Source organism: Triticum aestivum, chromosome 7D, assembly GCF_018294505.1.
Source record: "Triticum aestivum cultivar Chinese Spring chromosome 7D, IWGSC CS RefSeq v2.1, whole genome shotgun sequence".
NCBI lineage: Eukaryota > Viridiplantae > Streptophyta > Magnoliopsida > Poales > Poaceae > Triticum > Triticum aestivum.
This window is the reverse complement of record NC_057814.1, coordinates 329,952,850-329,980,194: the sequence shown is the minus strand read 5'-3', so window position 1 is coordinate 329,980,194 and position 27,345 is coordinate 329,952,850.

Genomic DNA, 27,345 nt, shown 5'->3' with positions numbered 1-27,345 from the left:
TCGCCGTAAGGATCACGGGCCAAATATTGGTCGTGGTTGTGATCGCCGTAAGGATCACGGTTGGAGACCAAGTGTTGGTCGTGGTTGTGATCGCCGTAAGGATCACGAGTTGTTCTTGAGAAAGACCACTTTGGTGGTGTGTTTGTGATCCAGAGATGATCACAGTTGATAAGAGAGTCCGAGGGACTCGGTGCACAAGTTTGGTTGCATTGCTGGAATAATATATCATTATTTGCATTTAAAGAACCATGATAGAACAGAAGATGATTGCATAATGTTAACATGCTATGTCTGCATTGGATATTATTGGTAGTTTATTTTCAGCATAGTTTCTTGATGCCATGCTATGCTTTGATTGACATGTTAAGTTATGCCATGATTGAGATAAAATTCTATGTTTTGCTATTACAATGTTATAATCATGTTCTGATATGCCATGTCATTGCCATGTTAGTAGATGTTATGATTTTGTTCATGCTTAGTTGATTTTTATCATGCCATGTTTAGTAATTGATATGAGATAGGGCGTTGCATGCGCTCGGTTCTTGCTTTGTCTGCAGCTTGTTTGGATGCTATGTATTTGGTTGTCTTGCAAGTACATTCAATGTACTGACCTGGCGTGTCATGCCAGTTTTGTAGGTCGTACCCGTATTGCTCGCTTGATCCGTCGTGCTAGGCCGTAATCTTGCCAGTCCTGTGAGTTGTGGAGCCCAGCCAGAGTTGTTATGCTGCCAAACCAAGACTTCTGCCGCCATTTTTATCATACTTCCGCTGTCATTTAATAGCCTTAGGGCTATGCCAGATAATTGTATTCATCAATGATGTAATCTCATATACATGTATTTGATGAATATTTTTGTACCTGGAATGTTGTATTATGGACCTGTCGTGCGTCAGGTGTTATCCTCGGCTGACGTGCGAAGGCCCCCTACTCCATGCGGATCGGGGTGCCACAAAAACGCTCTCAACAACTCATGAAAAGCTTTCCTACGATTATCTTCAAAGGAAGCAAGAACTTGAGAAATTGAGAGCGGCTCATGAAGATCTTCAAAAAGAGAATGAGTCACTTCGCGCTCAACAGATCAGTCCCGCCCAGGAAGGATTTGAACCACCATGTCTAAAATGCCTTGAGCGTGATAACGCTACCTCTGTTGCTGAATGTTCTACTGCTGCTACTGTTGCAATATCTTCAACTGCTGATGTGGTAACTAACCCCTCTACTGAGGATACCACTACTATTGCTGATGAGAATGCCAGGTTGAACACATTGCTTGAGACAGGAATGTACAAAAGTCTCAAAGGGCATCAGACACTATGCGATGTCCTCAGAAAGCAGATTGTGAACCGAAACCCTAGGAAAGAGGGTGTTGGGTTCGAGAGGAAAATGAATGTTGATGGTTCTTACTGGAAGCCTGAGCAGCACCCTAAAACCACATGGGTTGCTGCAAAGGGACCTTCAGTGGATCCCTCCACCTTATCTGGCTTCACTTGTGCTAACCCGATTATCATTGATGAATCCTTTGATTCAAACTATAAACTGTTTAAGAATCAGAATGGTGAAGTGTTTGCCAGGTATATTGGTACTAACTGCAAGAATGGACCACCTATGAAGAAGATTTGGGTACCCAAAAGTTGTCTTGAGAATCTTCCTGTGAATGTCATCATGACACCACCTGGGAAGAAGACAAACCCCAGACCAAAGGCTTCATATGGTCCAAAGGCTTCATACAGACAGAGGACTCACCAGAGTCACCCAACGTCAATGTTTTGCAGGGAAATCATACTCAGACTTATGAATATGAGCGTGTTTCATCAAACTGCTATGTTCATAAGACCAAGAACTATTCTGCTTATTCATATGAGTACTATTCACCTCCTGCAAGGCTATTTTCTAGGGCTCCAAAGCCAAAGTTCTCAGATGCTGCACTTAGACTCATTGCTTCTAAGCCACCCCTGAGAATGTGGGTGGTTAAGAAAACTTAACTCTCTTTTGCAGGGAAAGGTCTCCAGCCAAAAATCAAAGGCGTCAGATGCTATTGCTGGGGACCTAAAACATCTTGTGGGGCGCAAGAAAAATGCCCAAATGGTCTTACTATGTATTTCGTTCCTGAGTTCCTTGATGATCACCCTGCTTATCCTAACCAAGATCTGAACTTTCATAATCCACTTGTTCGTCGAATGTTTATGCTTCACAATACCCTTGGTGAAGCCTATCCCCCTAACTGCACTGTAGGGTTATGACACCAAATGCTTCATAATGGATTATGGACAGTGGATGCACTAATCACATGACTGGTGATCGAAGTCTTCTCATGGACTCAATCTTACGTCCATCTGACAAGAGTCACATCACATTTGCTGACACTGGTAAAAGCAAGGTATTGGGTCTAGGTAGAGTTGCAATCTCAAAGGATCAGCACATGGATGAAGTGATGCTTGCTGAATCCCTTGGTTTCAACTTAATGTCTGTCTCAATGCTTTGTGATTTGAACATGATTGTGATATTTGGAAAATATCGTTGCTTGTTCTAATGGAATCTGACAAGTCTCTAGTCTTTGAAGGGTATCGGAAAGATGATCTGTATATGGTAGATTTCTCAGCAGGACCATAGTTGGCCGTATGTCTTCTAGCAAAAGCTTCAGAGTGCTGGCTCTGGCATCGGAGGCTAGGGCATGCTGGCATGTGGAACTTGTACACACTCGCGAAGAAGAAACACGTCATGGGCATCGAGGGCATCAAGTTCAAAAAGGATCATCTATGTGCTGCTTGTGAAGCTGGGAAGATGACTAGGGCAAAGCATCCCTCGAAGACAATCATGACGAGATCTCAACCCTTCGAGCTGCTTCACATGGACTTATTTGGCCCTACTCACTACTCTACTCTTACTACCACTGCTTGCCTCTATTGCTTCGTCATTATTGATGACTATTCAAGATATACATGGGTGCATATAATCATTTACAAGAATGAAGTGCAGGATGTCTTCAGATGATTCGCCAATCGTGCCATGACGAACTATGGCATCAAGATCAAGCACATCAGAAGTGACAATGGCAAAGAGTTCAAGAACACCGGCCTCGACACTTATCTTGATACATTGGGCATCACTCATGAGTTCCCTGCTCCATACAAACACCTCAGCAGAACAGCATCGTGGAGCGCAAGAACAAAACACTCATTGAGATGGCTCGGACGATGCTTGATGAGTACAAGACTCCAAGGAAGTTCTGGCCTGAAGCCATTGATACTGCATGCCACGTCATCAACCGTGTTTATCTTCACAAGCTTATAAAGAAGACATCCTATGAGCTCCTAACTGGTAAGAAGCTAAACGTCAGTTACTTCAGAGTATTTGGTGCTAGGTGCTGGATCAAGGATCCACATCACACTTCAAAATTTGCACCGAAAGCACATGAAGGTTTAATGCTTGGTTACGGAAAGGATTCGCACTCCTACAGAGTCATCAACCTCTTTCACTATAAAGTGGTTGAAACTGTGGATGTGCGGTTCGATGAGACTAACGGCTCGCAAAGAGAGCACCTGCCAAATGTGCTAGATGAATGGTCCCACCTAGTGAATCCATCAAGCTTATGGGAACTGGAGAAATCATACCTTCAGAGGCACAGGCTGAAGAAGAACTTATCATTTATGCGCCCAATCAACCTGAAGACACTGCTCAACCTGAAGCCAATGCTGAAGAAGAAGACAATGTTCAGCAAGGGCAAAATCTTCGTCCAGTTCATCCTCGTGTTGCAAATGAAGTACAGATTGAGAAGATAATTTATAGCATCAATGCACCTGGTCCACTCACTCGTTCAAGAGCAACACAGCTAGCAAATTTCTGTGGGCACTTTGCATTTGTCTCTATATCTGAACCCAAGAAAGTTGTTGAAGCCTTCATGGAACCTGAATGGATTCAAGCTATGCAAGAAGAGCTTCAACAGTTCGAGCTAAACAATGTGCGGGAATTAGTCAAGCGTCCTGACCCTCGCAAGCACAATATCATTGGCACAAAATGGATGTATCGCAACAAACAAGATGAGCATGGTCAAGTTGTCAGAAACAAGGCTCGTCTCGTTGCTCAAGGATACACTCAAATTGAAGGGATTGACTTCGATGAAACATTTGCTCCGGTGGCTAGGCTTTAAGCCATTCGCATACTGCTAGCCTATGCCAACCATCACAACATCCTATCAAATGGATGTGAAGAGTGCCTGGCAAGATTGAAGAAGAAGTGTATGTTGCACAACCACCTGGCTTTGAAGATCCAAAACATCCTGATATGGTATACAAGCTCAACAAGACACTGTATGGCCTCAAACAAGCCCCTCGTGCTTGTTATGACACACTCAAAGACTTCCTGAAGAGCAAAGGCTTCAAACCTGGTTCCCTGGATCCCACTGTCTTCACGAAGACATACGATGGTGAACTGTTTGTATGCCAGATCTATGTGGATGACATTATCTTCGGCTGCACTGACAAAAGATACAATGATGAGTTTCGGCACATGATGCAAGAGCAATATCAGATGTCCATGATGGGTGAGCTGAAGTTCTTCCTTGGTCTTCAAATCCGTCAACAGAGCAACGTCATCTTCATATCTCAAGAGAAATACCTCAAAGATTGCCTGAAGAAGTTTGGAATGCAAGACTGTAAAGGTTACACGATGCCAATGCCAACCAAAAGTCATCTGGGTCACGACAACAATGGTAAAGAGTTCGATCAAAAGGTATACCGCTCCATGATTGGTTCTTTACTCTATTTATGTGCATCTAGGCCAGATATCATGCTTAGCGTTTGCATGTGTGCCCGAGTCCAACCGGAACCAAAGGAATCGTATCACTTAGCTGTGAAGCGAATTCTTCGATATTTGGCTTACACCCCAACACTAGGATTATGGTATCCAAAGGGCTCAGATTTTGATCCAGTTGGATTCTTAGATGCTGATTATGTTGGTGACAAGGTTGATCGCAAGTCCACATCCGGCACATGTCATTTTCTTGGATGATCTCTTGTCTGTTGGTCTTCAAAGAAGCAGAACTATGTGTCTCTCTCCACTGCTGAATCTGAATACATTGCTGCTGGATCTTGCTGCGCTCAGCTACTATGGATGAAGCAAACTCTCAAGTACTATGGCATCCACCTCAAGCAAGTGCCACTTTACTGCGACAATGAAAGCGCCATCAAGATTGCCAACAACCCAGTTCAGCACTCGAAGACAAAGCACATTGAAATTCGTCATCACTTTCTCAGAGATCATGTCATGAAGGAAAATATTGATATCATTCACGTAACACAGAAGAGCAATTGGCAGATATCTTCACAAAGCCCTTGGATGAGAAAAGGTTTTGCAAGTTGCGGTGTGAGCTAAATATCTTCGAATCCTTGAATGTCCTGTGATTGGACACACATCCTAACGCTTATGCATGTTGATGACTTAGATGTGCAACACACGAAGTAAAGTATATCTTCAATAAATGAAGACATACACTCTAAGTGTGAATACATTAACGCGGAATTTGACTTCGGAGCGCCACGATAATTGTGCGCCGTGTCTGGGTCTAATACTTCCTATACGGTGGGTAACGCCACCACCAAACTCTTGTTTGGAGTGTTTTAATTGGCGTCTCATTTGCTTATCTTCGCATTTGGTTTGTCTTCAACATTGATTAGATTTCATGTTTATCTTCGCAATGTTGATTTGGTCACATGCTGATACATACATATATACGTGTTCTGTCCTCTACAACATTCACTTATAGCTATGACTTCTTGTTTGAATCTTTTGATCTAAGTGAATGTGATCGGACCCTAACCCCCCTTTGTGCTTCTACCTCAAATTCTATCTATCCAAATCATATGCATTCTATTGAAACTGTCGATTGTCTTCTCTGAGTCCTTGTCAGCAGAAGACACAGAGATAAAAATTGAATCTGTTTTAATGCTATATCCTTATTGCCTGAAATCCGGAGAAGCCGGAACGACCACCCGACAATCCAGGCGTGCGTGGGAACATGGAACAACTTTCAACGTGTTGCATGCATGCCACGTGTCCCTCAGATGTGAACCGCCAGGGGCACTAGCGTAATTACGCTGTGATGTCCCTTTCCATATAAGTACACAACTCACCGCGGGCACAATCTCTTCTTTCACCTCGCACAGACCCTAGCGCCTCCGCTAGCTCGCGACGACGCCGGAGACGAAGCGCTTAGCTGCCGCGACTTCTTCAACGCCGTCCTCACGCCGGCCGCGGACCTCGTCCTCTCCACCGCAGCCCTAGGTGTCCTCCGCCGCCAAGTTAGGGCGCGGGAGATTGAACTGCTCGACCTCTCTCTCCGCCTCGTCTAGCAGTTCGTCAAGCGGTAATTAAAAAAAATACTTTTTACTGCCTTTTTTTATCCGTCAAATCCATCCACTTCAACCAAAAGTGATTTCTTCACTTACAAATCCAGATCTGTCTTCACCTGCATCTCATATCATGCCAAGTATATTCACTTATACTTCATAACTAGTTAGATTCCTCACTTTTACTTATTCATGGATTCGTACAAATCTGGAACCAACTCTCTTCAAATAAGTGAATGTCTTCGCACTATGAGGTCAATGTCTTCAAACTGATTTATCTTCAAAATCTTCTGAGAATGCATATGACCTCTTCCCCTTCCCTCGCACCTCTAATGCTGGCACAGGTACATGTCCGTGGGAGAATCCCTTGGTTCTCATAGTCTGCATTCATTTGCAGAGTTCTTACAGCGTCACATCAACTCTCCTGAAGCCAGGTCCTGTTTGACCAGCAAGAGGAAGCCATTCACAGTCTTGAAGCCTTTCAGCTTGAATATAATGGCCACTGAGAAATCAGCTAGAAAGGGCGGTAGGCAGCGCCGTGGGGATACAGCTAAGGATTTGCCACCAGATCTATTTGAAATGTACAAGACAGATCCCGAAGAGAAGTACAATCAGCGCAAGACTCGAATCCAATGGATTTGAAGATATTGGGCAGAAAAATGGTTCCAATACAGATTTATGACTGCTGAATATGCTGAAAAGAACGCCATCAAGCGACCATGGGGAGATATTCTATACAAAAATCTTTAGCCCAAGTCCAAGTCCGAAGCCATGGCTCCAGGCTTCTATCCTTGCATGGTCCGTGGACCACAACCAGAGAATGCCGACCCATCATCACTGTTATGGTGTCGCCACGACAATTTTTTCAAGCGCAACTACCAGTTTGCCAAAGATTCTGCTGTGAAGAACAAGAAAAATCTTGGCATCAACTTCAACCCTGGTCCGTCTGCTCCAAGGGCTGATGGCACACGCGATGCCAACCCCAATGTCATCGGCCCCTTTGACAACTTTGATGGTCTCCTCTCCTACATCGCTGCTCAGAGGGCCATAGTGGAGCAATCAGCTGATGACGCAGATTCTGATGAAGCTCCAGCTCCACCTAAGCCGCAGAAGCAGAAGAAATCAAAGGCTTCAAAGCCCTCTGCCGCACCAAAAGCTTCACGTGCGAAGCCATTGGCAACTGCACCTCCTGAACTCAGTGTGCAATCTAAAGATCTTTCTCGTGTCTCCAAGAAGACGGAGAAGCCCATGAAGATTTCTGGGCATGAACTAACTCCAGCTGCCGTTCTGCGGAACAAAAATGAAGCCATCGATCTGTCAAACAACGAAGATCTTGGTGATGATGCCCTTGAGCTACTAATCAAGAGCAAGCAAGAGGCAGAGATCTTCAACAATCTGCCCCTCTTTGATGTGGATATTCTGAACAACTTCAGCGATGAGTGGTTTGACAACCCGAGCCTCAGCATTGATGATTTTCAACTCCCGGTGGACATAAGCGTCACCTTCCACAGAGCCATTGCAAATGAGCTGGCTCTGGCTCAGAAGATCGTCGAGCTGAAGAACAAAATTGATTATGAAAAGGCTCAATTCAAGAAGAACATAGCCAAGCTCAGCGTGGCTGATGTTCAAAGCTTCAAGGAAATGCTACATGTGCTCAAAGAATAGTTTCACAAGAAACGAGAAGAAGCAAAAGGTTCAAGAGAGCGGATGAAATACTTTGCAGAGAAATGTGTTCAAGCACACAATGAGGCAGAAAAGCGCAAGGCTCTAGGGCGTCCAGGCATCGACCCCAAAATGGCTGCCAAACTGAAGAAGAAGCCCGTTGTGGCCCAGTCTGAAGCATCAACGCAGGAAGCACCTCGCATTGTCTTCCCTGCTAGCATGACAGGCTCGAAGCCTAAGGTCCCCACAGCAGCTTCAGAACTCAAGAAGACAAGGGCAGCTGAAGCGGAAGCCAAGAAGCGCAAGCACAAGAATGTTTCTGATGATTCTCCATCAAAGAAGAAACTGAAAAAGGCTTCAAAGAAAGAGTGTGCTGCGGCCCCTGAACCTCTTGTTGTCGAGCCCATTTCTATTGCTCGTCCTGCCTCCACAAACCATGAGCGTCAACTTGTGATCCACGAGCCTGATTTCATAGAGGCTCCTGAAAATGAAGACATTCCAGCTGTTGACCCCATCACAGCTGAAGACATTGGTCGTGAAGACAATGTAGATGATGATGACGTCCTTCCTCAAATCGAGCACCAATCGGTATCATCGCCTGTTCTTAAGAACAGCGAACTCATCAGCATTGGTCGTCCTTTGACGCCAATTGCTCAGGATGATTCGTTGGCTGATCGCCCTCAACAAGACACCCCCATTGATGATGAGACACCCAGAACTCCACCACTCCAGTGCTTGACGACGACAATTACATGGTGTAGACCACTCCATCACCACAGGCGTCGTCAGCTTTCCGCAGGCTTCGCAAAGGCCCTAGGCCATAGGTCACCATGTCGAGCATTCTAGAAGGAGAAGTGCAACAAAGCTCAGTAGCACGCCAAGTGTTCCCCGAAGCCACTCCCACTGCGAATGTCTCTGAGTCTGAAGCCAAAGCTGCAAAAGACATTCCGGCTGCATCAGCCGATGACAATCAAGAACCACGTGAAGAAGAAAGAGCGGCCACACCCCCTGTCACTCAAGAAGTTGTTCTCGAGGAGAACATGTCTATGTCCGACCCTCCTGCTACTGAAACGGAGGTTGAAAACATTGAGGCAGCCACAAACAACACTGCTGAAGCCAATGACGTTGTCATGGCTGAAGACAATGTGGAGCCTGAAGCCCATGTTGCGCCTGAAGCTAGTGGGCAACCTGAAGCCACAGTCAATGCCGAAGCTACTGTTCCAGCCCCAAGGCCTCACACAATTGAGCAGGCCTATAATCGTGGTGAACTTGTCACAGTTCGGTGGCCCATCATGGTGCCTCCCACTGCTCCCGGACCTCAATATGACTCTCATGTGGAGCAGAGGCCACAAGTTCAGAAGCCAAAGCCCAGGCTACCAAGGCTTCCAGGTACTGCTACTTCACCAGGATCCTTCAGTGTCAACAGCTTCAGAGCCCACAACCCTTCTTCGATAGCGCCAATAATCCATACTCGAAGCCAAAGATCTCATCTAATCGCTTCTGGAGCTATCAGCAACGCAGCTATTATTCATGTGTCTTATACAATCAAGAGCGAATCTTTCCACACATGCGTCTGGATTGTGAAGCCATTGCTGGTCTTCCCTGCCTGGAAGAAGCTTTGGACTGTTTCAGAGAAGTTGGTCTTCTACCATTCGTCACAGATAAAGAGCATTGGAATGAAGAGCTCTTCCTGCAGTTCTATGCCACACTTCACATTTGTGGCTACAACAGGGATCCGAAGACATGGGTCCTTGAGTGGATGTCAGGCGATGTGCACCATGAAGCCAAAGCTCAAGACATTATTGAGCTTACTTCTCTGCCCACTCAAGGTGAACTCTATGAGCCTGGTTGTCAGCTACACCAGAATGAACTGCAGAGTATCTTCCAGCGGCCTGAAACAAATATGAGTCAAATGCTCAGCATGATGAAGCCATTGCCTCAAGATGCTGATTATCCCAAGGAATTCTTCATCAAGGACCTTGAGTACCTGCCCCGCACAATCTATCACATTCTAAGGCGTACTCTTTGGCCCATCAAGGGATACTCAGCTGAAGCCAAACTTGAAGGAGCCATGAAGAATTTGGTGTTCTATATTCTCAATGGCATCAGATTCAATTCCTAGGATTTCTTCATCAGACAGCTTGCTGCATCTGGAATTGATCTGTTTGGCTTGAAGTTTTATGCCCCATGGGTGATGCGCTTAATCAAGCTTCACTCTTCTGTCGACTATCAGCCTTCAGCACGCAACCACCTTGTCTTTTTGCCTAAAGTTGATATGTCTGTCGAAGCCATCTACCCTGAGCCTGCCAAGGAGCCACTTTATCTTCATAATGTTGATCGCCAAAGCTTCACGCAACCAATTGAGGGAGTTCTTGCTGCAACTAGGGTCTATCCTCTGGCTGGAAATATACGTGCGCCTCATCGTGCTCATACTGAAGCCACTGAAAGCACCATTGCTCAAAGGCCTCGGAAGCGATCTCGTGTACTCAATGACCGAGAGCTTCTTGTGGCCTTACATCAGAAACATGATAGACACCATGATTGGCTAAAGCGTCAGATGCAGAGCCTCTTGGTGGACGTTAATTGCATTCGCAATCTTTCCACCAAGAACGCATTCGTGGCACATGAAGCTTGTCGGCGGTCTTGGAAGAGTCTTTCATTGCTATGCTCTGAAGACGATCTTCGCGAAGATGGCTTCACAGAGCGCTTCAAATTTGATTCCACGCCTCCCCAGAATGCCGTCTTGCGTCGGACTCCTTCCATAGAAGACTCTGAGTATTCATCTTCGGCTGTAACTATTGTTGCGAGAGTCGTCGATGAAGAAGATGATGCCACTTCACCAACCATGACTTCACGGCATCTCGACACTGCACCAGGCTCATCTGCACCACCGGACTCCAACGTCGACCCTGCACCCTCATCTACTCCTAATGGGAACGAGTAGATGCTCTATGTCTTCAAACCTTTTGGTCCTTACTGACAAAAGGGGGAGAAGCATATGAGTTGATAGTCTTCAAGCGGGTCCATATGGGTGGTTGCTATATTTTTTTGCCAACTGGTTACAACTCTCGTTTTTTATACTTTTAGTTCCTTGGGTTGTAACACTTAAACCTGATGGTCGTCTGCTACGTTTTATGCTACTCTGTGATGCGATGATAAATTCCGCATGAAGTCATTCCGCAGACGTCCATTTTTCATTATGCATGTCATTATCTTTGTTATATCCTTATATGCATGATGAATTGTCTTCATAAGTTGAAGAGGATCTCCACAAGTAAAACCTGCCATGTGCATTTGCATTCAAGAGCAAACTACTTATATGCACATCTTCAGGGGGAGCCTTTTGCTACTTATGAAGACAATGCCTTAAATCCTTAAACTTTCACATACTTTTATCCCCATTGAAAACTTCAACCAGTTTGTCATCAATCACCAAAAAGGGGGAGATTGTAAGTGCATCTAGTTCCACCCCTAGTTGGTTTTGGAGTATTGACGACAAACTTGGTTGAGGGACTAATGTGTTTGTGAGAATTGCAGGATAACACAGGTAGTAGTCCCTCATTGATTCGGTTTTCCTACCAGAGATGACCCCTAAAAATGTGTGAAGACATTGAAGACAATGGTGGTCTGTGAAGATATTCACAACGAAGATTATGACTCGAGAAGACATTCACGTGAAGACTATGGAGTGCGAAGACATAGTTGTTTTGTAGTTTCCTTTTCTTCTTTGTTGAGTCATAGGAACCACCGCACTGTTAAGTGGGGTCCAAGTGAACAAAGTCAGAGTGACTGAAGTGATGCTCAACCAAATCCTATGTCTTCGAGCGAAGACAATGAGAGCAAATCTTATCCAGAGCTGGATGAGTCAGCTTTACTTGTAGCCCAAGTCAAGCTGCCGCGTGTGTTTGAAATCTGACCGTTGGACACGTGTCAGTTCCTTAGTGACCCAGGGTCATTTCGGACAAATCAGGTCAGGATTGCCTCCTGGCTATAAATAGCCCACCCCCTACACCATAAATTGGTGGCTGCTCAGAGTTAGTGCACGGCTTTTGTCATTTGAGAGCAACCCACCTCCGAAGCATTTGAGAGAGAGATCCTTGCGAGGACAAAGCCCAAAACACCCAGAGCCAAAGAGTGTTAGGCACCACTGAAGTCTTTCTGTACGCGTGATCTGAAGACTTATTACACTTGAGGACTGTGTATCCTCCAGCCAGTTAGGCATCGCATTCTAAGCATCCAAGAGTCATTGTGGATTGCCGGTGAACGAAGTCTGTGAAGGTTTGGAAGTCTACCTTGAAGACTTACCAGAGTGATTGGGCGAGGACTAAGTGTCCTTAGCTCAAGGGGAATAAGGTGAAGACGTGGTCTTCTGAGTTGAATCTCAGCCTCCCTAACCAGACGTACAGTTGTCACAGCAACTGGAACTGGTCCAACAAATCCTTGTCCTCACCAAGCAACTGGTTCTGTCTCCTACCTCTCTTTACTTACAGTTTGTCTTCATGAAGTCTTTGCCTGCTTGCTTGATCTGATTGACTTCACTGTGTGACGACTATTGTTGTTTGGCTTCATACTATCTTCCATCCTGATCCATACTACCTAACTGCTAATAGTCTTTGTGCTTTCACTTCATTGCTTACTTGACTATGGCTTGTCTAGTGTATTCTACCTTCCGCTGCATGTCAATAGGTTCATTTCTATTGTTTGTCTTCAAAGCTCCCGTGTTTTGAAGACTTCCATAAAAATCGCCTATTCACCCCCCTCTAGTCGATAACTAGCACTTTCAACAACGTCCTCTGCTTAAACACAATTTTCCTATTGAAACTCTAGGAGGACCTCCTCCGCCTAAAGGTGATCCTGTGTTTGAATTAAAACAATTGCTAGACACTTTGAAATATGCTTATCTTGATGAAAAGAAGATATATCATGTTATTATTAGTGCTAACCTTTCAGAACATGAAGAAGAAAGATTATTGAAAGTTCTAAGGAAGCACCGAGCTGCTATTCGATAAACTCTTGATGATTTAAAGGGCATTAGTCCCCCTCTATGTCCACACAAAATTAATATGGAACCTGATGCTAAACCCGTTGTTGATCACCAATATCGGTTAAATCCAGAGATGAAAGAAGTGGTAAGAACAGAAATATTAAAACTCCTGGAAACATGTATAATCTATCCTATAGCTGATACTAGATGGGTAAGTCCTGTTCATTATGTTCCTAAGAAAGGAGGTATAACTGTTGTTCCTAATGATAAAAATGAACTTATTCCACAAAGAATTGTTACAGGCTATAGAATGGTGATAGATTTTAGAAAATTAAACAAAGTAACTAGAAAAGATCATTACCCTTTGCCTTTTATTGATCAAATGCTTGAAATATTATCTAAGCACACACACTTTTGCTTCCTTGATGGATATTCTAGATTTTCACAAATACCTGTTTCTCAACCTGATCAAGAAAAGACCACTTTTACTTGTCCTTTTGGAGCCTATGCTTATAGACATATGCATTTTGGTTTATGCAATGCACCTGCTACCTTTCAAACATGTATGACTGCTATATTCTCTGACTTTTGTGAAAAGATTTTTGAGGTTTTCATGGATGACTTTTCTGTTTATGGGAAGTCTTTTGATGATTGTTTAAGCAATCTTGATCGAGTTTTGCAGAGATGTGAACAAACAAATCTTGTCTTGAATTGGGAGAAGTGCCACTTTATGGTTAATCAAGGCATTGTCTTGGGTCATAAAATTTCTGAAAGAGGTATTGAAGTGGACCAAGCTAAGGTTGATGCAATTGAGAAAATGCCATGTCCTAAAGATATATAAGGTATTCATAGTTTCCTAGGTCATGCTGGTTTCTATAGGAGATTTATCAAAGACTTGTCTAAAATTTCTAGGCCTCTCACTAGTCTCTTGCAAAAGGATATTCCCTTTGTTATTTCTGATGATTGTTTAGAAGCCTTTGAAACACTCAAGAAAGCCTTAATATCTGCACCTATTGTTCAACCACCTGATTGGAACTTGCCTTTTGAAATTATGTGTGATGCTAGTGATTATGCTGTTGGTGCTGTTCTAGGACAAAGAGTTGATAAGAAATTGAATGTTATTCATTATGCTAGTAAAACTCTAGACAGTGCTCAAAGAAACTATGCTACTACTGCAAATGAATTCTTAGCGGTGGTGTTTGCTTGTGATAAATTTAGACCTTATATTGTTGATTCCAAAGTAACTGTTCACACAGACCATGCTGCTATTAAATATATTATGCAAAAGAAAGATGCTAAACCCAGACTTATTTGATGGGTTCTCTTGTTACAAGAATTTGATTTACATATCATTGTTAGAAAAGGAGCTGAGAACCGAGTAGCTGATAATTTGTCTAGGCTTGAAAATGTGCTTGATGACCCACTACCTATTGATGATAGTTTTCCTGATGAACAGTTAGCTGTAATAAATGTTTCTCATAGTACTCCTTGGTATGCTGATTATGCTAATTACATCGTTGCTAAATATCTACCACCTAGCTTTACATACCAACAAAAGAAAAAAAATCGTCTATGATTTAAGACATTACTTTTGGGATGACCCACATGTTTATAAAGAAGGAGTAGATGGCATTATTAGACATTGTGCACCTGAGCATGAACAGGGACAAATCCTACGGAAATGTCACTCTGAAGCTTATGGAGGGCATCATGCTGGAGATAGAACTGCTCATAAGGTATTGCAATTTGGATTTTATTGGCCTACTCTCTTCAAGGATGCCCGTAAGTTCGTCTTATCTTGTGATGAATGTCAAATAATAGGTAATATCGGTAAGCGTCAAGAAATGCCTATGAATTATTCACTTGCTGTTGAACCATTTGATGTTTGGGGATTTGATTACATGGGGCCTTTTCCTTCCTCTAATGGGTATACACATATTTTGGTTGCTGTTGATTATGTTACTAAATGGGTAGAAGCTATTCCAACTAGTAGTGTTGATCACAACGCCTCTATTAAAATGCTTAAGGAAGTTATTTTCCCAAGGTTTGAAGTCCCTAGGTATTTAATGACTGATGGTGGTTCACATTTTATTCATGGTGCTTTTTGTGCGCCAAGTATGATGTTAACCATAGAATTGCATCACCCTATCATCCTTAGTCTAGTGGTTAAGTTGAACTTAGCAATAGAGAAATAAAATTAATTTTGCAAAATACAGTCAATAGGTCCAGGAAGAATTGGTCTAAGAAATTCGATGATGCACTTTGGGCTTATAGAACAACATATAAAAATCCTATGGGTATGTCTCCTTATAAAATGGTTTATGGAAAAGCTTGTCATTTGCCTCTTGAGTTGGAACATAAAGCATTTTGGGCAGTTAAATAACTTAACTATGATTTCGAACTTGCTGGTGAAAAGAGGTTATTTGATATTAGCTCTCTAGATGAATGGAGAACCCAAGCTTATGAAAATGCAAAATTATTCAAAGAAAAACTTAAAAGATGGCATGACAAAAGAATCCAAAAGCGTGAGTTTAAAGTCGGAGAATATGTTCTTTTGTACAACACTCGTTTCAGATTCTTTGCCGGAAAACTCCTCTCAAAATGGGAAGGCCCATATGTCATCGAGGAGGTTTACCAGTCTGGAGCCATCAAAATAAATAATCCCGAAGGTACTAACCTGAAGGTTGTCAATGGGCAACGAATAAAACATTATATCTCAGGTACGCCCATTAATGTTGAAAGTAATATTATCCAAACTTTGAAACTGGAAGAACACATAAAAGAGTCCTTCCGGAACACTCCAGAATCATGAAAATAAGGAGGTACGTGATACGGTAAGTAAACGGCCTCCGAAAAATCCGCAAAAATATTTTTTATTAGTTTTGGAATATTTAAGAATTTTGGAAATATAAAAACTTCCAGGAAGCGTCCCCTGTTGGGCACAAGACACCCGGGCGCGCCCAGGTGGGTTGTGCCCACCTGGGATACCTTCCGTACTCCATTTTTCTCCCGTATGCTTGTCCTCCAAGATGAAAAATCAATATATACTTCCTGAACCTGTTGATCACCGTATCGTGGAGAAATCCTCTGTTCTCTTTTCTTGTTGTTTCCGGTCAGAATTATCAAGCCAGTCATCATGTCTTCTTGCTCCTTCAACAACATGGAAGAAGATGTCTGGTTGATGAAGATCGAGACGAAGCGGGAGGAGCCTACGGGCGCCGTCAAGGGAGACAAGGGCAAGAAAGCTACCTTAGATCCATCCCCGGTGGCAGCACAAGCACTGTTGGCCGACGAGGAGGAAGAGGATATCCTTAAGCCCTGCCTTACTCACCTTACTCCTGCTGATATTGAAGCTTTTCGCGTCATTGAAATAGTTCGCATACAGAATAATTATCTCACTCGCGAAAATATTCTGCATCAAGAGCATATCATCCATCTCCGGAGCGTCATCCGTCGATTGGAGAATCTCTTGATCCTTAAGGATAGGATCGCTTCATCACCACCATCATCTTCTTCACCACCAAAAGACAACTGAGTATTGGGTATGGGCACTCCCCTTGGCTTCTGCCAAGCTTGGGGGAGGTGCCCCGGTATCGTATAATCCCACTATCTTTTTTGCCTTTACTTATTTTAAGTTCGATCTTTTGCGTTAGATAAATAAAAGTTAGTTCGATCCTTTCTTCCTTGATAGTTTGCTTAGTGATCCATCCTTGTAATCGTGTGCAAGTTATATAATAAAGTTTAGTTTGAGTTTTTGCTTTCTTTACTTTCATGTTGCAAATAAAGAAGGAAAAAAAGAAAGGAAATAAATCAATAAGATCATATACTAATCCTATGGTAGGTGATGGCACCACATAAGGAAAAGTATAAGTAGAAATTTGTATTAGAGATTGACAAACATAGCATTAGTCAACGATGCAACTCATGAAAGAATTAATAAGGGAAGCGAAGATTCACATATAAATATACTATCCTAGAAATCATTTGTTATTGTGAGCCCTCATCAAAATATTGTATGCCAAAATTGTTGACGTTGGACAAGGAAGACAACTTAATGGTTTATGTTTGTTTATATTCACATAGAAGTCATATTGTCATAGATCCTTCAACATGTGGTGCTTGCCCCTATCTTTGCTAGCCAAAAACTCCACACTAAGTAGAGATACTACTTGTGCATCCAAAAACCCTTAAACCCAAATCTTATTTTCAAGTGTCCACCATACCTACCTAGGGATTGAGCAAGATCCCTCAAGTAAGTTGTCATCGGTGCAAAAAGGCAATAAAATTTGCTTATAAAAGTGTAAGATCATTTAGTGTATGAGAAAATTGAGCGTTGTATGAACTTGGATAACAAGGAATAAAAGCGACAGACTGCATAATAAAGGTTGTCATCTTAAGGGGCAATACAACGTGACGTTCTTTTGCACTAAGGAATTGAGCATACAAACAAATAAACGCACGACAACCTCTGCTTCCCTCTGTGAAGGGCCTATCTTTTACTTTTATATCTTTACTTTTATGCAAAGAGTCAAAGTTTTCCTTCTATTCCTTTATATTTTTCTCCTTTGGCAAGCATCATGTGTTGAGGAAAGATCTAGGCACATATGTCTAGCTGAATATAGATAGCATGAGTTATTATTGTTGACATCACCCTTGAGGTGAGTACGTTGGGAGGCGAAACCGTAAGCCCATATCTTTCTATGTGTCCGGTTGAAACGTTTTTCCCATGGGTACGAGGTGAGTGTTAGCAATCATAGAAGACTATATGATGGTTGAGTATGTGGACTTTCCTAAAGGCTCCGATACATGACCCTTCCTGAAAAGATGATGAATTGTAGTTGCAAAGTTGATTGAGAACATAGTTTGTTGGTTTCTAATAGAGTTTTTGCTTTATACTTCGACTCTGTGATGTACTAGTACTTATTCATGAGAAGTATATGATAAAAGTCCTATGTTTAATTTTGTTGCTGTTATAATAATCAACATGATGCTTCTATGTCTGTATTTTGTTTTTATCGACACCTCTCTCAAAGCTTGTGGACATGTTTTTCCATTTCGGTTTTCGCTTGAGGACAAGCGAGGTCTAAGCTTGGGGGAGTTGATACGTCCATTTTGCATCATTTTTTTTACTCTTATTTATGATGTTTTTATCCATAATAATGCTTTTTGGAGTAATTCTAATGCCTTTTCTCTCATAATTTGCAAGGTACACACCAAGAGGGAGAATTCCGGCGGCTGGAAATCTGGACCTGGAAAAGCTACGCCAGGCTACCTGTTCTGCACAACTCCAAACAAGCTAAAACTACACAGAGATCCTTTATGGAATATTTAAGAATTATTGGAGCAAATAACTACCAGAGGGGGCCAACCAGGTGCGCACAACCCACCTGGGCGCGCCAGGGAGCCCAGGCGCGCCCTGGTGGGTTGTGCTCACCCAAGCCCACCTCCGGTGCCCACCTTCTGCCATAGAGGTCATTTTGACCTAGAAAAAATAAGGAGAGGACTTTCGGGACGAAGCGCCGCCGCCTCGAGGAGGAACTTGGGCAGGAGCACTTTTGCCCTCCGGCGGAGCGATTCCGCCGGGGGAACTTCCCTCCCGGAGGGGGAAATCATCGTCCTCATCATCACCAGCAACTCTTCCATCTTGGGGAAGGCAATCTGCATCAACATCTTCAACAGCACCATCTCATCTCAAACCCTAGTTCATCTCTTGTGTTCAGTCTTGTTACCGGAACTATAGATTGCTGCTTGTGGGTGACTAGTAGTGTTGATTACATCTTGTAGTTGATTACTATATGGTTTATTTGGTGTAAGATTATATGTTCAGATCCAATATGCTATTTAATACTCCTATGATCATGAGCATGTTTTATCATTTGTGAGTAGTTACTTTTGTTCTTGAGGTCACGGGAGAAATCATGTTGCAAGTAATCATGTGAACTTGATATGTGTTCGATATTTTGATAGTATGTATGTTGTGATTCCCTTAGTGGTGTCATGTGAACGTCGACTACATGACACTTCACCATATTTGGGCCTAAGGGAATGCATTGTGGAGTAGCAATTAGATGATGGGTTGTGAGAGTGACAGAAGCTTAAACCCAAGTTTATGCGCTATTCCGTAAGGGATCGATTGGATCCAAACGTTTAATGCTATGGTCAGAATTTATTCTTAATACTTTTCTCGTAGTTGCGGATGCTTGCGGGAGGGTTAATCATAAGTAGGAGGTTTGTTCAAGTAAGAACAACACCTAAGCACCAGTCCACCCACATATCAAATTATCAAAGTACCGAACACGAATTAAACCAACATGGTGAAAGTGACTAGATGAAATTCCCGTGTACCCTCAAGAACGCTTTGCTTATCATAAGAGACCGTTTTGACCTGTCCTTTGGCTCAAAAGGATTGGGCTACCATGCTGCACTTTTGTTACTACTGTTCTTACTTGCTCGTTACAAATTATCTTGCTATCAAACTACTCCGCTACTTACAATTTCAACACTTGCAGACATTACCTTACTGAAAACTACTTGTCATTTCCTTCTGCTCCTCGTTGGATTCGACACTCTTACTTATCAAAAAGAGCTACAATTGATCTCCTATACTTGTGGGTCATCATGTCCACGAAGAAGCAACCTTGCCTATCCCACCATGGCCATCGCATGCGAAGGACTTGCCTCACTCCGGTAGATCTTCACGAAGTAGGCGATCTCCTTGCCCTTACAAACTTCTTCGTTCAACTGCACAATCTTGTCGGAGGCTCCCAAGCGACACCTAACCAATCTAGGAGACACCACTCTCCAAAAGGTAATAGATGGTGTGTTGATGATGAACTCCTTGCTCTTGTGCTTCAAATGATAGTCTCCCCAACACTCAAATCTCTCTCACAGATTTTGATATGGTGGAAAGATGATTTGAGTGGAAAGCAACTTGGGGAAGGCTAGAGATCAAGATTCTTGTGGTTGGATTGGAATGTCTTGGTCTCAACACATGTGTAGGTGGTTATCTATCAGAAAATGAGTAGTTGAAGTGTAGGAATGTTCTGATGGCTCTCTTACAAATGGAGAAGGGGGTGGAGGGGTATATATAGCCTCCACACAAAATCCAACTGTTACACACATTTGACCCAACTTGGTCAGACCGAATAGAAGAACTCGGTGAGACCAATTTAGTTCAAAATGTGAACATTAGGAATCTCGGTGGGATCGACAGGAACAACTAGGTGGGACCGATGTGCTAGGGCTAGGGCAAAACCTCATCTCGGTGAGACTGATTGCTTGAACTCGGTGAGACAGATTTCAACGAAGAGCAAACAGAGAGTTGGTCAAGCAAAGTCGGTGGGACCGATTGCATATTTCGGTGAGACTGGAATAATTACAATAGGCAACAGAGAGTTTGCAGGGCCATCTCGGTGAGACCGAGATCCGTATCGGTGTGACCGAATTGTCTAGGATTTCTGGCAGTGGCTATGTCAACTGAACTCGGTGGGGCCGGATAGGTCATTTCGGTGGGGCCGAGTTTGACTTTGAGTTTTGGACAAATGTGGAAATGAGAAAGTGGCTGAGGGTTTTGAAGCAATATCACTAGCACTTTGAGCAAGTAGACCATTAAGCAACATCTCATCCTCTTTAATAGTATTGGCTTTCCTATGGACTCAATGTGATCTTGGATCACTAAAATATAAATGAAGAGTCTTGAGCTTTCGCCAATCTTTTTCCTTAGCATTTTGAGGGGGTTCCACATCCTCTTGTCCTTACCACACCATTGTTGAACTCATCTGAAATGAACTAGGTGAAAGTATTAGTCCACCAAGAGATATGTTGACATTAATTACCAAAACCACCCAGGGAGCACTTGTGCTTTCAGATGGTCGCCAGAAGAGGGCCAGGTGGCCTGTTACGCACTAGGGCGCACCTGCAAGGGCTGGCGCGCCCTGGTGCCTTGTGGTCACCTGGGTGGCCCCCTCTGGTAGTTCTTTTCTCCAATATTTATTCTATATTCCAAAAAATAATTATCCGTAAAATTTCAGCTTATTTGGAGGTGTAGAATAGGTATCTCTGACATAGCTTTTTCAGGTCGAGAATTCCAACCGTCAGTATTCTCCCTATTTGTGTAAACCTTGCATATTATGAGAGAAAATGCATTTGAATTACTCCACAAAGTGTTATAATGCATAAAAACACTATAAATAACATTAGGGAAACATGATGCAAAATGGACGTATCAACTCCCCCAAGCTTAGACCTTGCTTGTCCTCTAGAGAAAGCCAATATCAAAAATCATGTCCACATGTTTAGAGAGAGAGAGAGAGAGGTGTCAATAAAAACAAAATACAGACATGGTAGGATCATGCATATTATTATAAAAGCAACAAACATTATCATAAAACTTTATCGTATATCTTCTCATGAAAAAGTAACAATTCATCACAACATCAAAGTAGAAAGCATGAACTTTATTGAAAACTAACAAACTATGGTCTCAGTTAACTTTGCAACATCGTATAGGAGCCTTTTGGCAAGTCCACATACTCAACCATCATTTAATGTTCTATGATTGCTAACACTCACAACATATATATGAGCCTAAAGTTTCAACCAGACACATAGAAAGATAGGGGCTTATAGTTTCGCCTCCCAACTTATTCACCTCAAGGATGATGTCAACAATAATAACTCATGCTCACTCATATCCAACTCGATATATGTGCGTAGATCTTTCCCCACCACATGATGCTTGCCAAACAGAAAAATAAAAAGCAATAGAGGGAAATAATTTGACTCTTGCATAAAAGTCAAAGATAGGCCCTTCGCAGAGGGAGGCGGAGGTTGTCGTGCGCTTTTTGGTTTTGTATGCACAATCCCTTAATGCAAAAGAATGACACGTTATATTGCACTTTATGATAGCAACCTTTATTATGCAGTCCATCGCTTTTATTACTTTGCCATCACAAGTTCGTACAACGCTTATTTTCCCTTGCACTAAAAGGTCAAACACAGTTAGCAGCAATTTTTATTGCCTTTTGCACCGATGACAACTTACTTGAAGGATCTTACTCAATCCATTGGTAGGTATGGTGGATTCTCAAAACATGGATTTGGGTTTAAGGGTTTTGGATGCACAAGTAGTATCTCTACTTAGTGCGGATTTTTGGCTAGCAAAGATATTGAGCAAGCACCACATGTTGAAGGATCTATGACAATATAACTTCTATGTGAATATGAACAAACATAAATCATTATGTTATCTTCCTTGTCCAACGTCAACAATTTGGCATAAGATATTTAATGGGGGCTCACAATCATAAAAGATGTCCAAGATAATGTATTTGCATGTGAATCTTCTCTTCCCATATTAATTCTTTCATGAATTGCATCATTGACCAAAGCTATGTTTGTCAACTTTTAATAAATTTTACCACTTATACTATGCCTTATGTGATGTCATTACTTACCATAAGATTAGCATATGATCTTTTCATTATTTTCCTTTATTTTGATTGGAACATAAAAGTAAAGAAGCAAAAACTCAAACTAAACTTTATTATATAACTCTAACTCGATTACATAGATAGATAGATCACGAAACTAGCACTCGAAAGTAGATCATACTAGACTTTTATTCAATTATATCATGAAATAGCTAAGGATCGAACTAAGATAGGTAAAGGTAATAAAAGTGATAGTGATACGATACGGGGGCATCTCACCCAAGCTTGGCACAAGCGAAGGGGAGTGCCCATACCCGTGTGCTCAAGTCTCCTTCTTTGGTGATGGTGGTAGTGATGTGGTAGTAAGCTTGTCCTCTGGCTTCCATGGCAGGGGTTCACCATCATAAGAGGATGCCCGAGTCTCCTGAGTCCTGAAAGCGGCAGGTAAACTCAAACATTTAAATCTTGCTTCATACTCAAAAACTTGATTTTGAAGATCATAGATTTGGCTTTACAGAAATTTGATTTGCTCGTTGAAGGTGAAGACGATGTCCTTCATAGACCGGCCATCCACCTTGTGATCACGGGCGAATTCCGTGATCATGAGGTGATTGGCACTGAGTCCACGCTCCACCATCCCTTGGCACTTGAAGATCTCCTGCTCCCCTGCCTCGAGCCTGACCTCCATGCTTCCCGTCCTCTTGGGGCCTTGAACGTCCCGGATGTGAAGCACCCCCTCACACATCTCAATGGCTTGAGGGTGCTTCAACACTTCCCGTAGGTAGGGGTGATGACCTTCTCAAACAACTTGTCCTTGGAAAAGCTTGGGGCAGCCATGGCGATCTAGATGTTAGAAAAACAACACGAAACAAGAACAGAGGATTACTCCATGATACGGTGGTCAAATCGTCCGAGGGTATATATAAAGATCTTTTATCATGGGAAACAAGTATACGGAAGGAAAACGGAGTCGGGAAGGTGCCCGATGGCCCACTACCCACCAGGGCACACCAGTTGGGGTAGGCGCGCCCTAGTGCCTTGTGGGCACCTGCATTGCCTTCGCGGTTGTTTCTTATTATTTTTATTTTTTGTAATATTCCAAAACTGACAGAAAATAGTTTTGCGGAATTTTCGGAGTTCGTTTACTTACCGTATCACATACCTCTTCCTTTTTAGGGTGCTAGAGTGTTCTGGAAGGTTTCTTTTATGTGTTCCTCTGGTGTCATGGTTTGGATAATGTTAGTTTCAATATTAATAGGCATACATGAAATATAGTGTTTAATTCTTTGTCCATTGACCACCTTCAGATTGGTACCTTCAACATTATTAATGTTGATAGCTCCAGAGCGATAAACTTCTTCTATGATATATGGTCCTTCCCATTTGGAAAGAAGTTTTCGTGCAAAAAATCTAAAACGAGAATTGTTCAATAGAACATATTCACCGACTTTGAATTCCCGCTTTTGGATTCTTTTGTCATGCCATCTTTTAACTTTTTCTTTGAATAGTTTGGCACTTTCATAAGCTTGGGTTCTCCATTTATCTAGGGAACTAATATCAAATAACCTCTTTTCACCAGCAAGTTTAAACTCAATAGGCAAATGTCAAGCTTTTCCATAAACCATTTTGTATGGAGACATACCCACAGGATTTTATAAGGTGTTCTATAGGCCCAAAGTGCATCATCAAGTTTCTGGAACCAATTCTTTTGGAACCTATTGACAGTATTTTTGTAATATTAATTTTATTTCCCTATTGCTAAGTTCAACTTGACCACTAGATTGAGGATGATATGAACCACCAACGGTCATTAAATATCTTGGGACTCCAAACCCCGAGAAGATAATTTCTTTAAGCATTTTAATGGAGGTGTTATGATTAGCACTACTAGTTGGAATAGCTTCTACCCACTTAGTGACATAATCAACAACAACCAAAATGTGTGTATACCCATTAAAAGAAGGAAAAGGTCCCATATAATCAAAGCCCTAAACATCAAATGGTTCAATAACAAGTGAATAATTCATAGGCATTTCCCGACGCTTACCAATATTACCAATTCTTTGACATTCATCACAAGATAAGACAAACTGACGGGCATCTTTGAAAAGAATAGGCCAATAAAAACCAGATTGTAATACCTTGTGTGCAGTTCTATCTCCCGCATGATGTCCTCCATAAGTTTCAGAGTGACATTTTCATAGGATTTTTTCATGTTCATGCTCAGGTATAGAATGTCTAATAATACCATCTACTCCTTTATACAGATGTGGATCATCCCAAAAGTAATGTCTGAAGTCATTGAAGAATTTTTTTCTTTTATTGGTATGTGAAACTAGGTGGTATAAATTTAGCAACAATGTAATTAGCATAGTCACCATACCAAGGAGTATTATGAGAAGCATTTATGACAGCTAATTGTTCACCATGAAAGCTGTCATCAATAGGCAGTGGGTCATCAAGAATATTTTCTAACCTAGACTAGTTATCAGCTACGGGGTTCTCAGTTCCTTTCCTATAATAATATGCAAATCAAATTCTTGTAGCAAGAGAACCCACATAATGAGTCTAGGTTTAGCATCTTTCTTTTCCACAAGATATTTAATAGCAAAATGATCGGTGTGAACAATTACTTTCGAATCAACAATGTAAGATGTGAATTTATCACAAGCAAACACAGCTACTAAAAAATCATTCTCAGTAGTAGCATAATTTCTTTGGGCACTGTCTAGAGTTTTACTAGCATAATGGATAACATTTAATTTCTTATCAACTCTTTGTCCTAGAACAACACCAACAACATAATCCCTAGCATGACACATAATTTCAAAAGGCAAGTTCCAGTCAGGTGGTTGAACAATAGGTGCAGAAGTTAAGGCTTTCTTAAGTGTTTCAAAGGCTTCTACACAATCATCATAAAAAACAAATGGAACATCCTTTTGTAAAAGATTAGTAAGAGGCATAGAAAATTTAGAGAAATCTTTAATAAACCTCCTATAGAAACCAGCATGACCAAGGAAACTACGATTACCTTCAATGTCTTTAGGACATGGCATTTGCTCAATTGCATCAACTTTAGCTTTATCCACCTCTATACCTCGCTCAGAAATTTTATGCCCCAAGACAATAACTTCATTCACCATAAAGTGGCAGTTCTCCTAGTTCAAGACAAGATTAGTTTGTTCACATCTCTGCAAAACTCGATCAAGGTTGCTTAAGCAATCATCAAACGAAGTTCCGTAAACGGAGAAATCATCCATCAAAACCTCAACAATCTTTTCACGAAAGTCAGAGAATATAGCAGTCATACATCTTTGAAAGGTAGCAGGTGCATTACATAAACCAAAGGGCATACGTCTATAAGGATAAGTTATGAATGGCAGGTAAAGGTGGTTTTGTATTGATCAGGTTGTGAAACAGGTATTTGAGAGAAACCAGAATATCCATCAAGAAAACAAAAGTGTGTGTGGTTTGACAATCTTTCTAGCATTTGATCAACGAAAGGCAGATGGTAATGATCTTTTCTAGTAGCTTTGTTTAATTTTCAGAAATCAATTACCATTCTATAGCCAGTCACTATTGTTTGTGGGATAAGTTCATTTTTATCATTAGGAACAACAGTAATACCTCCTTTCTTAGGGCACAATGAACAAGACTTACCCATCTAGTATCAGCTATGGGATAGATTATACCTGCTTTAGAAGTTTTAGTATTTCGGTTCTTATCACTTCTTTCATCTTAGGATTCAAACGTCGTTGTTGATCAACAACGGGTTTAGCATCAGGTTCCATATTAGTCGAGTGTTGACAGAGAGTGGGACTAATGCCCTTAAGATCATCAAGAGTATATCCAATGGTAGCACGGTGCTTCCTCGGAGTTTTTAATAATATCTCTTCTTCGTGTTCTGAAAGGTTAGCACTAATAATAACAGGATATATCTTTTTCTCATCAAGATAAGCATACTTCAGAGTTTCAGGCAATTGCTTTAATTCAAACACAGGATCACCTTTAGGTGGAGGAGGACCTCCTACAGTTTCAATAGGCATTTTGTTTAAGGATAGGTTGTTGTTCAAAGAATAATTTATTTATTTTATTTCTTTCGTGAAAGTGCATATCATTTTCATGGTCTAGCAAATATAGTTATAGTGGATCAGTAGGAGGTACAACAATAGAAGCAAGACCAATTATTTCATCCTTACTAGGTAATTCTTTATCATGAGGTTGTCTGCGAAAGTTAGAGAAATTAAACACATGAGACACATCACCGAAACTAACACTGACAGTTTCTTTCTCACAATCTATCTTAGCATTGACAGTGTTCAAGAAAGGTGTACCAAATTATGGGACAAAATCATCTTGTGGGGAACCAAGAACTAGAAAATTGGTAGGGTATTTTATTTTCCCACATAAGACTTCAACATCTCTAACAATCCCAAGTAGTGTGATGGTATCTCTATTGGCAAGTCTAATAGACACATCTATGTCTTCTATTTGGCGGGTGCTGTATCATTCATAATTTCTTGGTATAAGGTAAAAGTAATAGCACTCACACTAGCACCCAAATCACATAAACCATGATAACAATGATCTCCTATTTTAACTGAAACAATAGGCATGCCAGCAACAGGCTTGTTCCTGTCTTTAGTGTCGGGTTTGGCAATTCTAGCAGCTTCATCACAGAAGTAAATAACATGCCCATCAATATTTTTGACCAAGAGATCTATAACCATGGCAACACTTGGTTCTACTTTAATTTGTTCAGAGGGTTTAGATGCTTTAATATTACTTTTGCGAACCACTATTGATACCTTAGCATGTTCCTTTATCCTAACAGGGAAAGGTGGTTTTTCAATGTAAGCAGTAGGAACTACTGGATCAACATTGTAATGATAGTTTCATCTTTAACTATAACCGGTTCTTTAA